Raw genomic sequence first — 17,113 nt, forward strand, 5'->3', positions numbered from 1 at the left:
TTGCACAAGCGCTCAGCTCAGAGCATCCTCTTACGGCAGTGCATCACACCAGGAGGGAGGTCCACCTGAGGGACTTTGGGCACCTATGGGTGATGGCACAGTAAAGTATGGCTCTTCCAAGGCTACTTCTGTGCTCTACAGGTGGCACAGCCCCATACGGCAGCTGGATTTGAGGTGAAGATCTTGATCAAGAGTTACTCAGCTCCTAGCTAAAGTGCACTGAAGTGTGTGAAGTTTTATTTTCAGAGAGAGGTCAGGTGAAGGCTGGGAATAAGTTCACCTCAATAAGGAACTGCTCTGCAATGGTGTTTAAAAAAAAATAAAAATCAAGAGAAGTGGAAACATCTGACCTAAGGAATGAATCCCTCCAATGCCCAACTCCTAAAACCCATAAGAAAAAGGTCTCATGAGCAAAAGAGAGGAAATTTCTTTCTGTAATCTCTGTGGCAGAGGGGAAAAACTTATCTCAGCTTATACATGAGCATGCCCCCCAGAAAATGTACAAATAGTAGAACCGCTGCTTACAGTTGTTTTAGAAGCTGGGTTGTGCTTAAACAGTGTTTAGTGCCTAAACTTGTGTGCAGTCTTTGTGCGAGAAGAATGTATGTTTAACCCCATCCTCACCCCAGTTTCCGCTATTTTAGAAAATCATCCCGTCTCTTCAGCATGGGGCATTTTATGCCGACACATGCTCCGCTCTCGTTTGCCACTGTTCCTTAAGCAGAGCGGCTGCAATGCCATATGGGTCTGTCCCCCCTCACCCCTGACAGATTCTTCTCTTCTCCTTGCGGTTACTTCGGCACAGTTTGCCCTGGAGGTATGTACAGCTGTCACTTTGAGGGGAAAAGAAAACTTTCAGGGCAGCAGCATGCCGTGCTCTTACTTCAGCAGCTCACTCCAGCTGACTGCCCCTTCCCACCTCCCTTTCACACTCCATCCATCGCTGGAAACCCAGAGGCTTTCCCGGGTGCCCCAGCCAGCTCCCAGCCCAAACCACAGGGAACCAGTGGGAAACACAGTCCCGCTCAGGAAACATCAAGTCTCGCGCAGTGTCGTGAGTGCAAATGTACCCTCCGGGCTCCGTCGAGGCTGGCCCACAGCCTGTGTTACAGAGGAGGCGAGTAATCCATGTGCTGCATTTTGCAAATATATTTTTACAATCTTGGCAAACTGAATGCAGGGAATACAAATATACCCATTATATATGATGGCTTGCATATGACAGATTGTCTCCTTTCAGTCAAAATACTGAATCGATTATCTTCTGGCACTTGTACAATTTTTCATATAAATATCAGTAGTGGTACGAATGAAATCTTGGATACTCTCTGACAGAGAACTTAGTAAATCCCTAGGCACAATTAGAAAAATGTATTGGGTAACAGAGAAGAAAGAAAAACTGTGGTCAGAGATGTAGGATTCCTGCCCATTGTTAACTGCCGAATATTTTAAAAGTGGTTAAGACATTTAAGTGGCGATGTTCTGTCAATTATATCTTAATCCTACTCAGCTTGATGTACAAAGAGGAGTATATCCTCCCTTGCCTCCTGCCTCATGTTACAGTATGTCAGTCCATGTGTGCTCCTCCTGCCTACACACAAGGACTGACTGGCGTTCTCAACACCTCTTGACATGCTGCCAAGCTTTTGATGTAAGTAAAATTGCTCTGAATCTGTTTGATCCTTTGAAGATGCTTCTTCGGTTGTTATCCTGCCAAATCGCAAACCTGCGGAGTAACCTACCAAGCCCAGAAAAAATCATTTTGGGGGGAAGAGATCAGGATAACTAATGCCACCATGCTGAGCCTATGATATAGATAATTTGGCGGGGGAGGAAGATTGAAAAAAATAACTGCATGCATTTAGGCATGTTGGTTTAGATCCACTGGAACTCGTTTCACATTTGTTAGGAATGTGGTAACGTTAACAACAACACACAGCAGAGTTTTGGGGAGGGGGGCAAACTGTCATCAACATGGAAATTCATGTAGAGCAAAACTACTCCTTCCCATCCCCAGAGCTGCACACTGGGTAAGGGATGTTCAGCAGTCTCCCAGCTGCAATATGCAGTGAATTGGGCTCCTACCTTTAGCGTGACTGTATCTGAATGAACTCACGCTTGAGAACTGTAGAAAAAAGCTGATTCACGGATCCAGAAATTGGATGAAATTCAGCAAAGCTCATTTTGGGAAGACGCCCTGAAGCCCAGTAATCTCTGGTCAAGCTTAAAAGTGTGAGTGAGGCAGCAGAATAGCCAGTGATATAACAACAAAGTGTTAACCTGGGATGTGAGTGACCCAGAGTCAAGTCCCTCTTCTGCTGCATTCAGAGAGGGATTTGAACCTCCTCTCTTGCACATTGGGTGAGTGTCTTAAGCTCTGAACTGTGGTCTCAGAGGGCCAAAAAAGAAATTATTATTATATAAAGTGGAACAGTCCTGTAGGAGATAGATATCTCAGGAACACCCTTAGGATGGAAGACCCCTGTCTAATTCAGATATCACCAAGATTTGACTTCCACCTGCCCCATCCAAAGTTAGTACTGTGGCTGCATGGAAAGCATCTGTCTCTCCCTGTTTTGAAGAACTTTCTTATTTATTTTAATTTTAATATCAAGTGGTTTCTTAGGGTAGGGAAACACTTTTGCAGTTTGTTCTAGACCCTGTGCTAGCAAGGATGGATATCTCTCTGTACCACAGACACTCTTTGGTCAGCCTGCTCACTCCTAGGGAGGGATCTATGACACTGAAAGCAAATCCAAATTTGCTGGAAGTTCAGAGTCATCTGGTTCAGCCCAAACCTTCAATCTGAAGCAAGTTCTGAAAGATCTGATTAATACTGCCAGATCTGAAGACCCACTGTTTGCATTTCACCCCAAGCTTTACAAATGCAACTGTCCTGGCAATATTCTTATTAGGCAGAGAGTGGACCTGAAAAAATGAGTCACATTCAGAAATGTATGACCAGCATATAAAACGATGAGTTAGTAGCAGAAATCACATGAGTCTTAGCTATATTCAAAAATGACCTAATAAGCCGATTGCTTACTCATGCTCTTGTCACCTCCCACAGAGGCAGGCAGGTCAGGGTGATAAGTACATACAAAAAAAATCAGCCTGCAGCCAAAGGGCAGGAGAGACCAGCTATGCAGCATTGCTAGCTTTGCTGCCAGCAGATTACCGCAAGAGGCAGTGCTAAGAAGGATGAGCTGCTGAAGTTTCCTACAAGCTCCCTTTTCTGTGACCTATATTGGAAGGTCATCCTGTACTGGACTTCTTGGACAGTATCATGGGCTTAGGAGAGCAGCCAGTTGGAAGACGAAGTGGAAAACCTGCCTTGAAAAATAATCACTGACTAATTTTATGTCACGAGTATCTGAGGCTAAGAAAACATATACATGATTTAGGTGTCCTCACTGTACAATTTGGTTCCACGGTGATACAAATCATGCTGGCTGGTTGAGAAACCTGAAGTGGAAAGCTCTGGCATCATGTCAGGTGATAGGCTTGGAGACATGGGACAAACTCGTGTAGCTCCTTCCCCTCCAAATACTGCACCTGGCCATACAAGATGGGGTCAGGTTGGATCCAGAAGCATCAGCCCGTTGTTCAGGAATGTCAGCCCGATGGCGTGATGCCCAGCTGCTCTCTGGCCATTGCCTCTCTCCTGCTTCAGGATCTCGTTCCAAGCTGGCTTCTAGGTCGGAGATGCCACAGGACTGAGATGCTGGCATGGTGCTGGGGAAGTGTGTGGTGGGGCTTAAAGGGGCAGTCATGGGATTGGTTTTGCATGAGACTTGACATGTCTGAGTGTATGAGACCCTGATCATCAGTGCTGATGTCATGGGCCAAATTGCCCTTTCTCACCGCAGAAGGGACAATGCTCTACACATACTGCCCGTCATGTGTCTTTTTGGTCTACCACCCGTCCCAAAGCAGGCTGGATTTCTGCAGAAAAGGGATTTCTGTATGTAACTCCATCAATTAACAAAGCTCTTTGGGGACCCTATGGGACAAAGAGTGCCACACAAGCGGGGTATAGTTACTGTTTATTACCATAGCAGAAGTGTTCCATTCCCTCTTAAAAGTTAAAACAAATGGAAAAGTCTGCATAACGGTCCGTCTCTAAGAGAAACCGATGGGAAATATTCACAGACTGTTACTGAGCCAGGATCAAATTTTATTTACCCACAGACTCTCCATGATGGCTTCACGTTTTAGCCGAATGGGTATGACTGGTTTTCAGGCCAATACTATGTGCTGAGCATCCAACCACGAGCCAAAACGACGGCCCAATTTTTGAAGCAAAAATCTAGCCGTAATATTTCTCTGTGATTCAGAAAGTTGCTTTAATTTGTTATAATGCAAGGCCTGTCCCTGCTCTGACTTGATGGGACCAGCTTTGGAGTCTTTGATGTCAGAGGCCTTGAAAGCCCCATTTCACAGATGAGCCAGCTTTGCATAAATAAACAAAGTGACCTTTGAACTGGAGCCTGAGACCTGAGCACACTTCAAAGCACTGGGGGAGGTGATGGGGAGGGCAACGGGGAATGAAGTGATCAGCATGCATCATTAAGGCAGCCCCCGCTCAACGCTGCCGCTGAACAAGGGGTGTAAATAAAAGGAGGGAGGCAAGCGGGGAGGGAGTGAAATGAGGGGGAAAGTGATGTAATCCAGTCAGGCTTGAACAATTATAATGAGGCCTTCTCCCATGGATGAATGAAAGAGATCTCTCTGAACTCCAGCTTTAAGAGCTGACTCTCGCATTTACCCAGATGCATCATATTTGCACCCCAATGTCCTTCGCTGATGCAGATGTCTAGTGAGTGACAAAACACAAGTTGCTTGTGGGAGGTGGGTCTTGGGCCTTCCTAGGAGTTAAATCAAAATTTGTTCTGCTGAGCCTAACCAGTTAAACTGAGGGGTGGGAACACACCATAAACTTAGACCAGGAAGTGATTTGTCTTATTTTTCAGTAGTCTTGATGGTGCAGTAGATAGAAGATAAACACACATGAAAGCAAGTACAATCTGAAAAAGTAGGTCTTTGCAGTTTCTCTCAGATAAATTCAGGATTTCCTGTACTACTTGCTGGAATTTAAGGGGAAACACAAGGGAAAGATCATTCTGTGCTTTGTTTTAGGGAGTCTTCTGCTATCCTGACTGGTTCATCTGATGCCCAGATGAATGGTCCATGAGGTATATATGCAGGCAGGCAGTAACAACTTTATCACTGGGTTTGCAGGGATTAAGGCACTTGCTTTCCCCAGATCTTACTGTGGATTAACACTCCAGGTTTCACTAGAATTTCAGTTGGTATTAACCCCCAACGGCCAGGGAAGCAAATCCAAACCTACTGGCTAGCACATGACTTCCATTTGAAAGCTACCACCGCCAGCTGCCAGGATTTTATTGCTCATCTTGTGATATTTGGGGTGTTTCTGGAGGACTTTGATGCTGGCAAGTGACTATTTAAGAATCTAATATTTTTTGTTATTGAATAACAATTCTTAACAACTGTGATTGTAAAGAACTTTACACAAATATACCCTAAAAGCTTGGAGGAAAAGGAACAAAACAATCATTTTTGAGATCTTGTGATTTTTTCAGCTTGTTTTGTGGTTTTGCAAGGTCTGAACTACAGCATCAGGACCCTTGGGACTGGTGATCCATAGATGAATCCTAAGGCTGATTTGAAATCATGAAAAAGATTAAGATGCAAAATCCTCATCTTGACTAATTTTGAATTTCCTCCCATCATTGAGGTCTAATTAAGCAAGCCTCCTCTCTGAACCCTCCTTTCTGCCAGAGGCAGACAGGACAAAACTCCAATGAACTCATCCCACTACCACAAACCTGGTGTAAATCTTAGATATTTTTTTGAATGTCTTTTGTAGTCCCTCCATCAACCCTTCTTCCATGCTTACCATTTCTCATCCTGCCTACTGTATTAACAGCGTTACCTACTGTATTAACAGTGCTGATGCTATGAAAAGACAGGAAATGTGTTTAGAATTTATTTGGAAGGGCACAGTGAAAGCAAAGGGATCTGGAATATTTGGAGGGAAGAAAAGAGATCTCATGGAGGAACCCCCTCTCCTTGGGCCCAGCCAAACAAAACCCATCAAGATGAAAAAGAAGAAACCCACTCAGAGGAGTGCCTAGCCAAGGAACACTCTACTTTTCTCAAAAAAAACCCCCACAACAAAACCAACACAAACTAAAAGGTTACTGGCAGAGAATTTGCCTCTGTAACGGGCACTGAAGACTTTACTGCCTACTGTCTCTGACTCCAATTGGGCCAAAAATAACCAGAGGTTTTGATACTGGAATTTCCTGAAAATAAAAATAAAAAATGTTTGTGTTAGTGGCTTTTTTTGTATTTTCAGCTCCGGCCATTTTCATGAGAATTTCCATGCAAAAATTTTCATGAATTTTACTTCAGCCCCAGCACTGGGAATCTCTCTCTAAGCAGGATGCTTTGCAAAAGAAACGTTTGCAGCCCACCTGCCTCCTGAAACACTGAAGAGGCTCCACAGTCTACAGACCAAAGCCCTGGCTGTGGAGTGAAGAAACAAGACTTCCATCCCTAGCTAGACCAGTAACTCACATTTTTAAGTTATGATGATATACAGACCCATCCTATTACTGGTAGATGACAAAGGCCTTAACTGGTGGTTATTGCTGCATCCCACATCTCAACACACAAGCGAACATATATCAGAAGCAACTGCTTTAAGACCAAAGAAGACTTAAGTCCCTTCCACAGAATGAAAGAAGGAGGGTCTATGGGGTAGCAGAGCCAGTTTATTTAACGGGCTGGTACCAATCTACCTCCAACAGCACAGGCAAACCAGTCCTACTTCTCTGGAGAGTTTCAGCAGCCCACAGAGAATCTAGCACTGCTGTGCATAAGCTGCTACCAGCACCTGAGCTAACTCTTTTACCATCAATTCCTTCTTAATACGGCAACCTCTACTGGGAGTCTAACACAGACATATACCTGCTCCATACTCTTGCAGACTACTACAGAATGCTGTCATTTATTGTCTGGGCTTGATTAAAAAACTTTGTTATGTAAAGGGATCATGTATTTCCTTAAGAGGTAAATGTGTAAGGTGGAGAGATGGAACTTCAGAAAAGTGGGATATTTTAGGCATATAAAAGGATTAATACCCAAATACTGAGATAGAAAATGAAAGTATTTCAATTGAACATATATGAAAGCTTCCCAAGAGGGGAATCTGCTAGACTATGGAATAGTCACCCAGAAGAAGAGAAAGAAGTTCTATTTCATAGAATCATAGAACCATGTCAGTTGGAAAAGACCTTTAAAATCATCGAGTCAGACTCTTAACCTAGCACTGCCAAGTCCACCACTAAACCATGTCCCTAAGCACCACATCTACATCTCTTCTAAATACCTCCAGAGACGGTGACTCAACCACTTCCCTGGGCAGCCTGTTCTAGTGCTTGATAACCCTTTCAGTGAAGAAATTTTTCCTAATATCCAATCTAAACCTCCCCTGACACACCTTGAGGCCATTTCATCTCATCTGATCACTAGTTACTTGATAAGAGACCAGCACCCACCTCACTACACCCTCCTTTCAGGCAGTTGTAGAGAGCGATGAGGTCTCTCTCCCCTCAGCCTCCTTTTCTCCAGGCTGAACAACCCCAGTTCCCTCAGCCGCTCCTCATGAGACTTGTGCTTTAGACCCTTCACCAGCTTCTTTGCCCTTCTCTGAACACGCTCCAGCACCTCAATGTCTTTCCTGCAGTGAGGGGCCCAAAACTGAACACAGTATTTGAGGTGCGGCCTCACCAGTGCTGAATACAAGGGGACGATCACCTCCCTGCTCCTGCTGGCCACACTATTTCTGATACAGGCCAGGATGCCGTTGGCCTTCTGGGCCACCTGGGCACACTGCTGGCTCATATTCAGCTGGCTGTCGACCAACAGCCCCAGGTCTTTTTCCTCTGGGCAGCTTTCCAGCCTCAATCTTTGGACCATTTAAAATTAGAATGGTCTAACTATGGCTGAACTAGAGATTTTACAAATCCATTTGCCAAAGTTGGCTCTCTTTGTTCCCAAAGACAGCTTTAGAAACTCCTTCACTGTTACTGTGAATATGGTATAATTGACAGAAATGAAAAAGCACAACCAAAAAGGAAGTTCATCAAAAAGGAGTCCTTGAAGACCATAAAAAAATTCTCTATTGGCCATATTTATACAGAGGAACTTTGGAACTCTTCTGACTTCCTGCATGGAGCTCTTCTGAGTCCATGCAGGATGAGACCTGCGTGTACCATGTTCATCTCTCTCATCCCCTTCTTCATCCCCATGACTCTGTATCTGGTTCAGATCTGCACCTACTTTATAACTCTTTCTCCCCCTCCTTCCCCAACCACTTTCCATAAAGTTGTGGAGGGAGAAACCTTCCTGAAGATTTAGTTCTTCCCTTGCTCCTTGTGGTCTATCGCTACCCACAGAGCTCACAAAGTCATCCGAGACACATTCTCAGTCATGGCACATCTGCACATAAGGATGCTCCGGCTCCTGCTGTAACCACACAAGGAACCACAAGGAGAAACGGCTGGAGCTTTTCACCGAACCACTGCAATTCCCTGGCCTACCATTATAACAATTACATTACAAAGGCAATCACAGGCCTTCCACCATGCCGACTTCTCCAGACACCAGGACCTCCCGCCTGCCTTCAGGTCTCCATTCCATAGGGGAGCAAGAAAACAGTTCTTCCTCCTTTGTTGTTGTTGTTGAGGTTACTTTTTTTATCAGCATGCTCCAGCACACGCAGACAGCAGCCCCAAGAGCACTGCACCACAGGCACCAGTCTGCGGTTATATTCTTGATCGACTACTGGAGAGGATGAAAGGAAGAATAAATCAGAGAACGAGATGAGTGGTTAAGCTTCTGCCTTGTCACCAGCACTTTCTAAGCATGAAATAGTAGCACCAAAAAAATAGTGATTACCGATCAGCTGTTCCAGACCTTGAACAAATTGATAATATTTCCCAGTATTTTTTAATTGTTACTTGCACCACGATAGTATCAAGGATTTCTTAGAGACAGGTTCCCAGTATATGAGACATTGTTCACACACAGCATAAAAGACAGACCCTGTTTAAAGAGTTTACTTCACTACACTACTGTGTAGTGCAGGCACAGAGTGGATGTCACATGTATTAAGGGTCCTCAAGAAACATATTTTTTTAGTATCCACCCATTTTGGCCTGGTGGGGGAATGATGGGGGTCTTGTACTTTGTTTATAGAGCTGAGAAGCAAAGCTTCTTTTATAACACCAATCAGACTATCTGAATTTATAACAATTTTAAATGTATTGTTTATAATACATTTTATTTATAATTAACTGTAACATATTGATTACATTAATTATATTAAAATAATTATTTGATATTTAATAAATAAATATTATTTATAATAATAAATAATTATTACTTATAGTAAGTTTACAAACATTGGGAAGAATTATGTGATTTTAATCGTTATCTGAAAAAGAAAGATGTTGAAATAGTACTTACTTTAGAAACCAAACTCTAGTGCCCAAGTTAGGAGTGAGAACAAAAAGAAAGTCAGGTTGACATCTACCTCTCTTCCCTGATTGCAAAAGAGATGATGGAGGGGGCCTCAGCCACGTACAGTGGGTGCCAAAAGTGAGGTGGTATGAACACTCCACCCAAGAACATAGGCCAAAATTCCATCTTCAACAATCCTAAATTGCTTAGGGTTGGGGGAGGGAGGCATGCCACTGAAAGGACTAATGCAAGGTTAATGATAAGAAGAAGATTACAGCAGAGCCGAGGATAAACTGCTAAGACCTGGCTCTCAGCCTTCTATTTTAACCACTACACAGCTGCTGTTCCCCATAAAGTTATACCTCTATCACTCCCCTTCCTAGCAGCACTGATCGATGTTTATTATCTCCTTCACCAAGATGTGTAGGAACATCATTGATACATGTTCTATCTCCCTGAATGTTCACATGGTCAAAATAGCCAGCACAAAGAAATTTCCAGAAGAGTTGGAAGGAAAAAGAGGTCATATATGTCAGTGACTGAATACAGGAATTATTTTTGGATGGCATTTATAATCAAATGAAAATAATCAATCGTACAGTCCTGTCCCTTCCAAAGACTGAGTTAATAATTCCTTAGTGTGGAATTACCCAATCCATCATGATGAACTGGGAATTGCAATACTGGACTTTACAGACAGGAATGTGGATCCAGCTGTTTCTTCAACACCAGTATGAAAATTATTGAAACATTCTTCATGGGCTTACATATTTCACAGTCTTCTGATAGAAAAGTAAAAATATCTCCTATGGAAGAAAATGAAATATCCTATGCAGTATGACAATTACCAAATGAAGCAAACTTTCAGAGGACTGTGGCTTAACATTTTTAATGGGAAAAGTGAGCCCCATGTGTGTTTGCTTGAGGCAAAAACTCACACCTCATCAAGATCCATCATTAGCCTATTATGTTTTAACTTTGATTTCAAGAAATAACAGCACCTATAAGTGGTAAAAGTGCTAAGAAATCAACAGAGGACGACAGTTTTTAATTGGACGTTACAGAACATATAAAAGTCTCAGTGTCTAAGATGTTAGTTATATTCAGTAAGGCACAAAATGTTGTTAGGGAATCCTTCCTCTCAGATTTCAGAAGTAAAGAGAACTATTTCAGAAAACAGTCCATATATGTGATGAATATGGATTTAAAAAAATATGTCATTTGCAGCTGTCAGCCCCTCAACACCCACCAACCTATGACTATATACTCAAATATCTTTTGATAAACACACTTTCTAAAGGACAGGTAAACCACTAAGAAAGCACAGAAAAGACATTTGAAAGGGTAGAGAGTTAAAACAAATTTTAGCTTTTTTTTTTTTAACTTAGATTTATCTTTCATTAACAAACTGATAGGCAGAAGTGTAATAGCAATATGGCAGTGGTGTAATCTCTCTGACCACTATACTTCACAGCATGACACAATGCTAAAGAAATTAGATTTTGGGGCCCAATCACGAAAGACAGAAAGTAGCCTCAGTGTCTGATGATGTCAAGCCTTTCAACATCGCCCCCATATGCTGCTAAATACAAAATTTTATTAGTGAAGTGCTACACACCTTCTACAAAACGCTCAATGAATGATACATATATCTCTGGGTCATTGTCAGACTAATAATAAAGTGGTTTAAGTAGCAAAATGTTACCACTTTCACAATTCTGTCCAAGAACAACTCTGGACAAGTGGCAATTTTGTTGGCTCCCAAAACAAACGGAATACTTGGCACCCTACCTAATGTGAGGATTACAGTATATTACACGGGATAATATGGGCCTATGTCTCACCAAAATTAAACCTAACCCAATTACTTGGAGTAAATTATAGCTTTCCATGTGGGGTAAAACACAAATTGTAAAAATGGTTGCTCCACAATTAACTATATTATCCCAATGCTGTCATTACAAATTTCTAAAACATACTTCAAAACAATGACTAGTGTAGTACAGTCATTCCTGTGGGATGGAATTAAATTCCCTTGTGTATTTTGCATTGTTATTTTTTTTAAAAAAATGCCTGTCCTAGCACATGACCTAGCACAGTGTATGAGAACAACCAGTGTAGGACCAGAAAGGAACAGAGACAGAAGCTACCTAAGAAAACATGTGAAACCCAAGATTATTTTAGGTAGAATTCAACAACATTTGGGTGCTCAGTCGCAGAGTTACTGCATTTTTTGGAGAGTAAGGGTACAGCTCTCCCCAACACTCCGAACCCTCTAGTCAGAGATGCAATGCACCCCATGTTAGTGCACTTCATACCTTGAACCTCATTTAAAGGCTTCACTGAGATGAAGAAAGAGTGGCAGAGAGTCTGCATGAGTAATACTGTTTTGCAGATAGGGAACAAAGGCACGTAGACCATACAAATCCATTGAGAAGACAAACTAGGGCTGCAATTTGAATTCAGTGCTTGTCAATGAACTAGAGATAGCTAACACCTAACCAGAGTCAGCTGTCACCTATGACCTTGCCTAGATGATCCATAAACAACTTTTTCCAAGAAGTATTTCACCTTCTTTGATATTTAGAAGCTAAAGCAGGTGCAGTTTATTAGCTTTCTATGCAAGTTACCCCATAAGGATGGCTCTTGGAGAGCACTGGAAGCCATGGTGTGCACCGAGTGTGCAAAGGGGAACATTTGAGTCCTCTATTCAAAATACAGAGAATATCTCTCAGTATTATCTGTTGGGGGGGGGGGGGAATATTTATTTTTTTACTATTGAACAGTGCTTTCTCCAAAACCTCTAAATACTTACTCTTACACACCTTATTTTTTACTGTGATAATGTATACTATTATTAACATACTCATATGAATATTGCATACTGAATGTATCCCACACGCTGTTGGCTATTTTAAACAACAGATGTGAGAGGGATTTAAATGCCAATTTTAAAACTGTGCAGTTGATTAAAATCCTGTGAGCCATTCATAGATTGCCAGATATTCTATTTACATGTATTCCTCCCATGTAAAATACTTCAGGGAATACACTAGACCCTGGCATATGGTTTAGAATTATGATAACCGATGTTGGAGATGCCACACAGACAACAGGACATATTATCCGGTTACATCTGTGTGTAAAATGCTTTGAGATTTTTTGATGGAACGAGTTATGAATGTGTAAGGCTGAGATGCTACATTTATGTCCCTCTAAATCATGCTCAGAGATAACAAGCAGTTAGAGCCCCATCAATGCAAAAACAAGCACTTTTATGAATGCATTTCATTGCATCCATGTGCTGTTATCCTCTAGGGTAATTATGACTTGTGGGTGAACCTTGAAAAATTGTGGATGATCAGCTTAAAAGGAGAACTCCAATGCCAAAACGCATCCAAACCTTGAAAATGGAAACCTTGTGAGAATAGCCTGTGCACAGTCAGATTGCAGTGCACTCAGGGCTTACTCTTCACTTCTTCTAACACCGGGGAAACCCCTATCCATGCCACAAATCTGACTGACTTCGACTTCTGCATCTGTAGCCTCACAAATCCCACAGGCCTGAAACTCCCACGCTCTACAGCAGAGGCCCTGCCTGACAGATTACATGCAAATGTTACAAATACATCATAGGTTATAGCAGAGGAATGTTCACAGTGCTGTAGACGTGTCCGGGAAAAAAGATTCAGCAAGACCCCTTAGTAAAGTCCCCATGGAAATACACCCTGAATGAGGAACTCTATCGTGTGAAAACATTCCTAATAATTCCTTCTGTTTTCATTAATAATATTAAATTTCCTGCTTCTGGGGTATCTTTTTGTTTTAACAAGCACAGCTTTTTGTCTGGTCTTCTGAAAGACTGCGCCACTGTAGTCTATTATTACTATTTATGCTGAAGTCGTTTAAATGGACCAGGCATCCACATCCAAAATCAGCAATTTGCAAGCCATAATCTCATACCAACCAGATTAATGTGACACCTGAGATGTGTTTTCTTTCAAGACGTAGGAGTCTGAATGGCTGAAAGTGTCAGAAACGCATGAAAAAATAGTCTTGCTGCTTCAGAAACGTATATGCAGTTGATTCTGCAGTGCTCCTAAGTCACCTTTGGTGATTTTTTTCTTGACAAACAGCCAACGAAAATTGAATCAAATTGTAATAGGCCAATGGTTTGAAATCGCTAGAAAAAAAATAAGAGAGTTGTTTTCCTACTATTTGAAATACCTCATTCTGGCCCTGAAATAATTAGGGGCGGATAAATTATCTGGCCTACGATTTTCTCTGGCATATTATTTTACTCATGTCTTTCTTCTTCCTCTGCAGGGGGTGCTTGTGGTCATATTGTTCTTTTATTTATGGCTCACAGCCTTTTCAGTGGCAGCACGCACACGAAAGCGCAGGCACAGAGCGGGAATGCAAATTCCTTGCGAGGTAACCAAGAAGAGAAAAATGTCCCAGACCATGCCAAATCTTTACAAGAACGGCAGTTAAACAGAAAACTATACCCTTAAAAAACAAAACCTGGGAAACAACAATGCTTAATTAGAATATCATGATTTGTATATTTACGAGCTTTAAATGTGAGACCTGGTTCCCTATTGAAGCCTAATTGGTTCTTTTGAAATGCTCTTATAAAACACTGCTTATATTATCCAGCTGATGCATTCCCTTATTTATTTTGCTTGATGGTGACTTGCTTCCACTTTGAACTGGTCGCTCCCAGGACTGCTTTCTGGCTCAGCTTTCAAGCTGATTTCTCTGACAAGCTGGCAGCAATAAAATAATTCATTCCAGAGGCTGAGAGAATCACCCGCAGCATATACTGCAAGTATCGTCTGGCAGCAGTACAGAGGCCTACGCAATGGGAAGCCTGGGGTAAACCCTGTGCTGGGATGCATGAATGCTGCGGGGAGGAGGAAAGGCTTCAGTAATTCGACCAGGAATAAAGGCAGCATCATGGCAGTGGGATGGGAGGAACGCTGGAGAGGGGTTGCTCCGAAGAAGACTCGCTGAAAGGAGGAAGAAGCAACCAAGGAGAGGAATATTTGAATAAAACCAGAACTTCCAAAAGAAGAAGCGAGCCCCTAGAATGAACCCTGCGATGTGGTGCAGGTTTTCAACCTGTGGTTTGCATATCTATGACCGCTTCTGAAGGCCCAGGGAAGATAACTGAGAAGGACAAGCCAAACAGCAGCAGCCATGCTTTTGCAATGATTTGATATAGTTTTGCCTGTATTTCTGCTGGAAATGCTGGGGGTCCACAAGCTCAAAAAAAAAACCCCCAAAACCAAAACAAACCTTGTGCTAACCAATATGATGTAGGAAGTCTTATAACTATGAAACTCTGAAAAAGACAAAACAGCAGATCCACTCCTGTTCAAAAAAAAAAAAAAAGATAAACTCCTCAGAACCTAGCAAGACCATGAGTTTTTGGATCATATCTGTGGTTGAGTTTTCTACAAGAAAAAACAGGCTCCAGATACTACATCTCCCTGCTGAAGTCGCTGGACCTCTGAGTGTTCAAGGCAATCAGGACTTTCCCGTATCTGCATGACGTGTAATGAACTAGCCCAATATCTCACTGAACAATCACCAGCCCGTTGCAAGGAAGTCTGATTACGTATCCCCATGTACTTCCAAACCAACCACATCTGGATAGAGATTAGTCACTGTTTTTACAGTAAAATCCTGGACTAAGATCTGCTGTCTGATGCATTTCCGAGGGTTAGAGACCCCACTACGTATATGCCCTGAAACCTGTATTAGTGGCAGCCCCAGCTGACTCCCACAGGCTCCCTTGGAGTCCCACGTAGGGAGAGGCAAGTCAGGGTGATTTGGCAAGTCCCCTTTGAGATAGCACAGCAAGAAAGCAGCGTTTAACTGTGCTGGCTTTGCTCTTGGAGCACTCGAAAATTATACTGTTGGAAAACTATATTAGCCTCCACATGAATCTTCCTTAATTTGGCTTCTGGCTGGTGTAACCATGATTTGTCAGCATTTCAAACAGCAAGAAGTCTCTTCCGCAAGACCTTCTCATAACAGAGAGAGCTGGCCCTCCTGCACAACCCAGTTTGTTCAGCTTAGTGGGCAGATTTCCATTGCCTCCGTTCAAACTTTGCCTGCATTGTCCTGGCCCAGCCTACATAAAGTTCATCAATCCCTAAGGATAGCCTGGCCAAGGTCAACAGCCTGACCTGCAGCTAACATGGCTCTCCAGAGAAGCTATCCAGAAGGTGATGCACCACATTGCCCCTTCACAAGAGAGCTAATGCAACCCCACTGTCAGTACACCAGAGATGCAACACGGACTTCATAACATGACATCCAATTACAAAGCCCTGTACTGAAACCTTTCCATTGAATTGCCAGGCTGAAGTTGGCAGAATTTAGGATTACATTTTAAATGAAGCAGAAAATTGCTTCTATTTTATTTCTAAGCTACATGTTACTCAAGTGACCAGATATTGCAAATGAAAACTGCATTGGAAACTTCCCAGAAACCGAGGTGTGGCATTAATTCTGTATAAAGCAGAGCAGAAGGCAGCTATCTCCTTTCTATAGCATGAGTGGTTAGTTGGTGCCCAGCAGTCTTAAGAAGATTAAATATCACCTTGATTTCAGAAGCCTTCTGCTCTGGCTATAAAAATGCTACAACTGCAATAATAATACAACTGATTGTAAAACTTCAATGATTGGCTTGGATTAATACCACTGCTACTTTATTCTACAGGGAAAGTAGTGCTGTGGGTTTTATGTGTTATCTCCTTCAGACAAGAAGGGTTAATTACCCATTATTCATTACAGTAATCATGTTATTGCTTGCTCAATGGAAAAATTACATTGTTTTCTGCTTTATAAACAATGGGTTAATCTTATCAAAAGAAAAAAAATGACCTCTGAAAGCAGATTTTTTTTCCATTAGTGTTCGTTAAAAAGGAATAGCATAAAAAAGTGAAAAAGCATTTTTAGCCACTGATTTAAAAAAAACAACACAAAACGCTAATTTGGAGACAGTAAAGCTGGGGAACACATACCCATCTCCATAGGTAAACACACCATATGACCACTGTGCAGGAGACCTGTTTCAGAAGAGACTTTCAGGGAGCTGTTATGTCAAAGCTATCAAAGCCCTTGCCCTTCCTCGCCTTCAAAGGGGAAAAGCAGAGCAGACGGCGCAGCACTACCCAGGCTCTCGGCTCTCCTCTACCACCGGGGAGGTGACCTTCCCTGCTGACGGCCCAGGACCTCATCTGTGAAACCAGGAGCAATAGGTTCCCACTAACTGGGAGTAATATGAGGACAAATACAGCCAAACTGTGAGCCTTTCTGGTAGGAGCATAGACGCAGAAAGACATGCATGTTGTTTTAGTCAGCATGTGTAACTCACTTAAATTTACCATGCAGTTTCAACTTGCAATCCCATATTTCCTGTCCTAATCTCATACACAATGTGGGTTTTGTACTGTTAAACAGTTTCTCTGTGGTTGCTCCATAGTGATGGGCAAATTGATTCCTGTACGAAAGGCCAGACTCTGCTTTCAGATACGTACAGTTT

The 17,113-nt window shown here is 42.3% G+C and overlaps 1 protein-coding gene across 4 annotated transcripts in view; it reads right to left on the bottom strand.

Annotated features, from left to right (window-relative positions):
• FGFRL1 (fibroblast growth factor receptor like 1) overlaps window positions 1-17,113 on the bottom strand; it is a 183,695-nt gene that overhangs the window by 18,632 nt on the left and 147,950 nt on the right. The gene's annotated exons all lie outside the window — the stretch shown is intronic.

Source organism: Haliaeetus albicilla, chromosome 1 (genome assembly GCF_947461875.1).
Source record: "Haliaeetus albicilla chromosome 1, bHalAlb1.1, whole genome shotgun sequence".
Taxonomy (NCBI): domain Eukaryota; kingdom Metazoa; phylum Chordata; class Aves; order Accipitriformes; family Accipitridae; genus Haliaeetus; species Haliaeetus albicilla.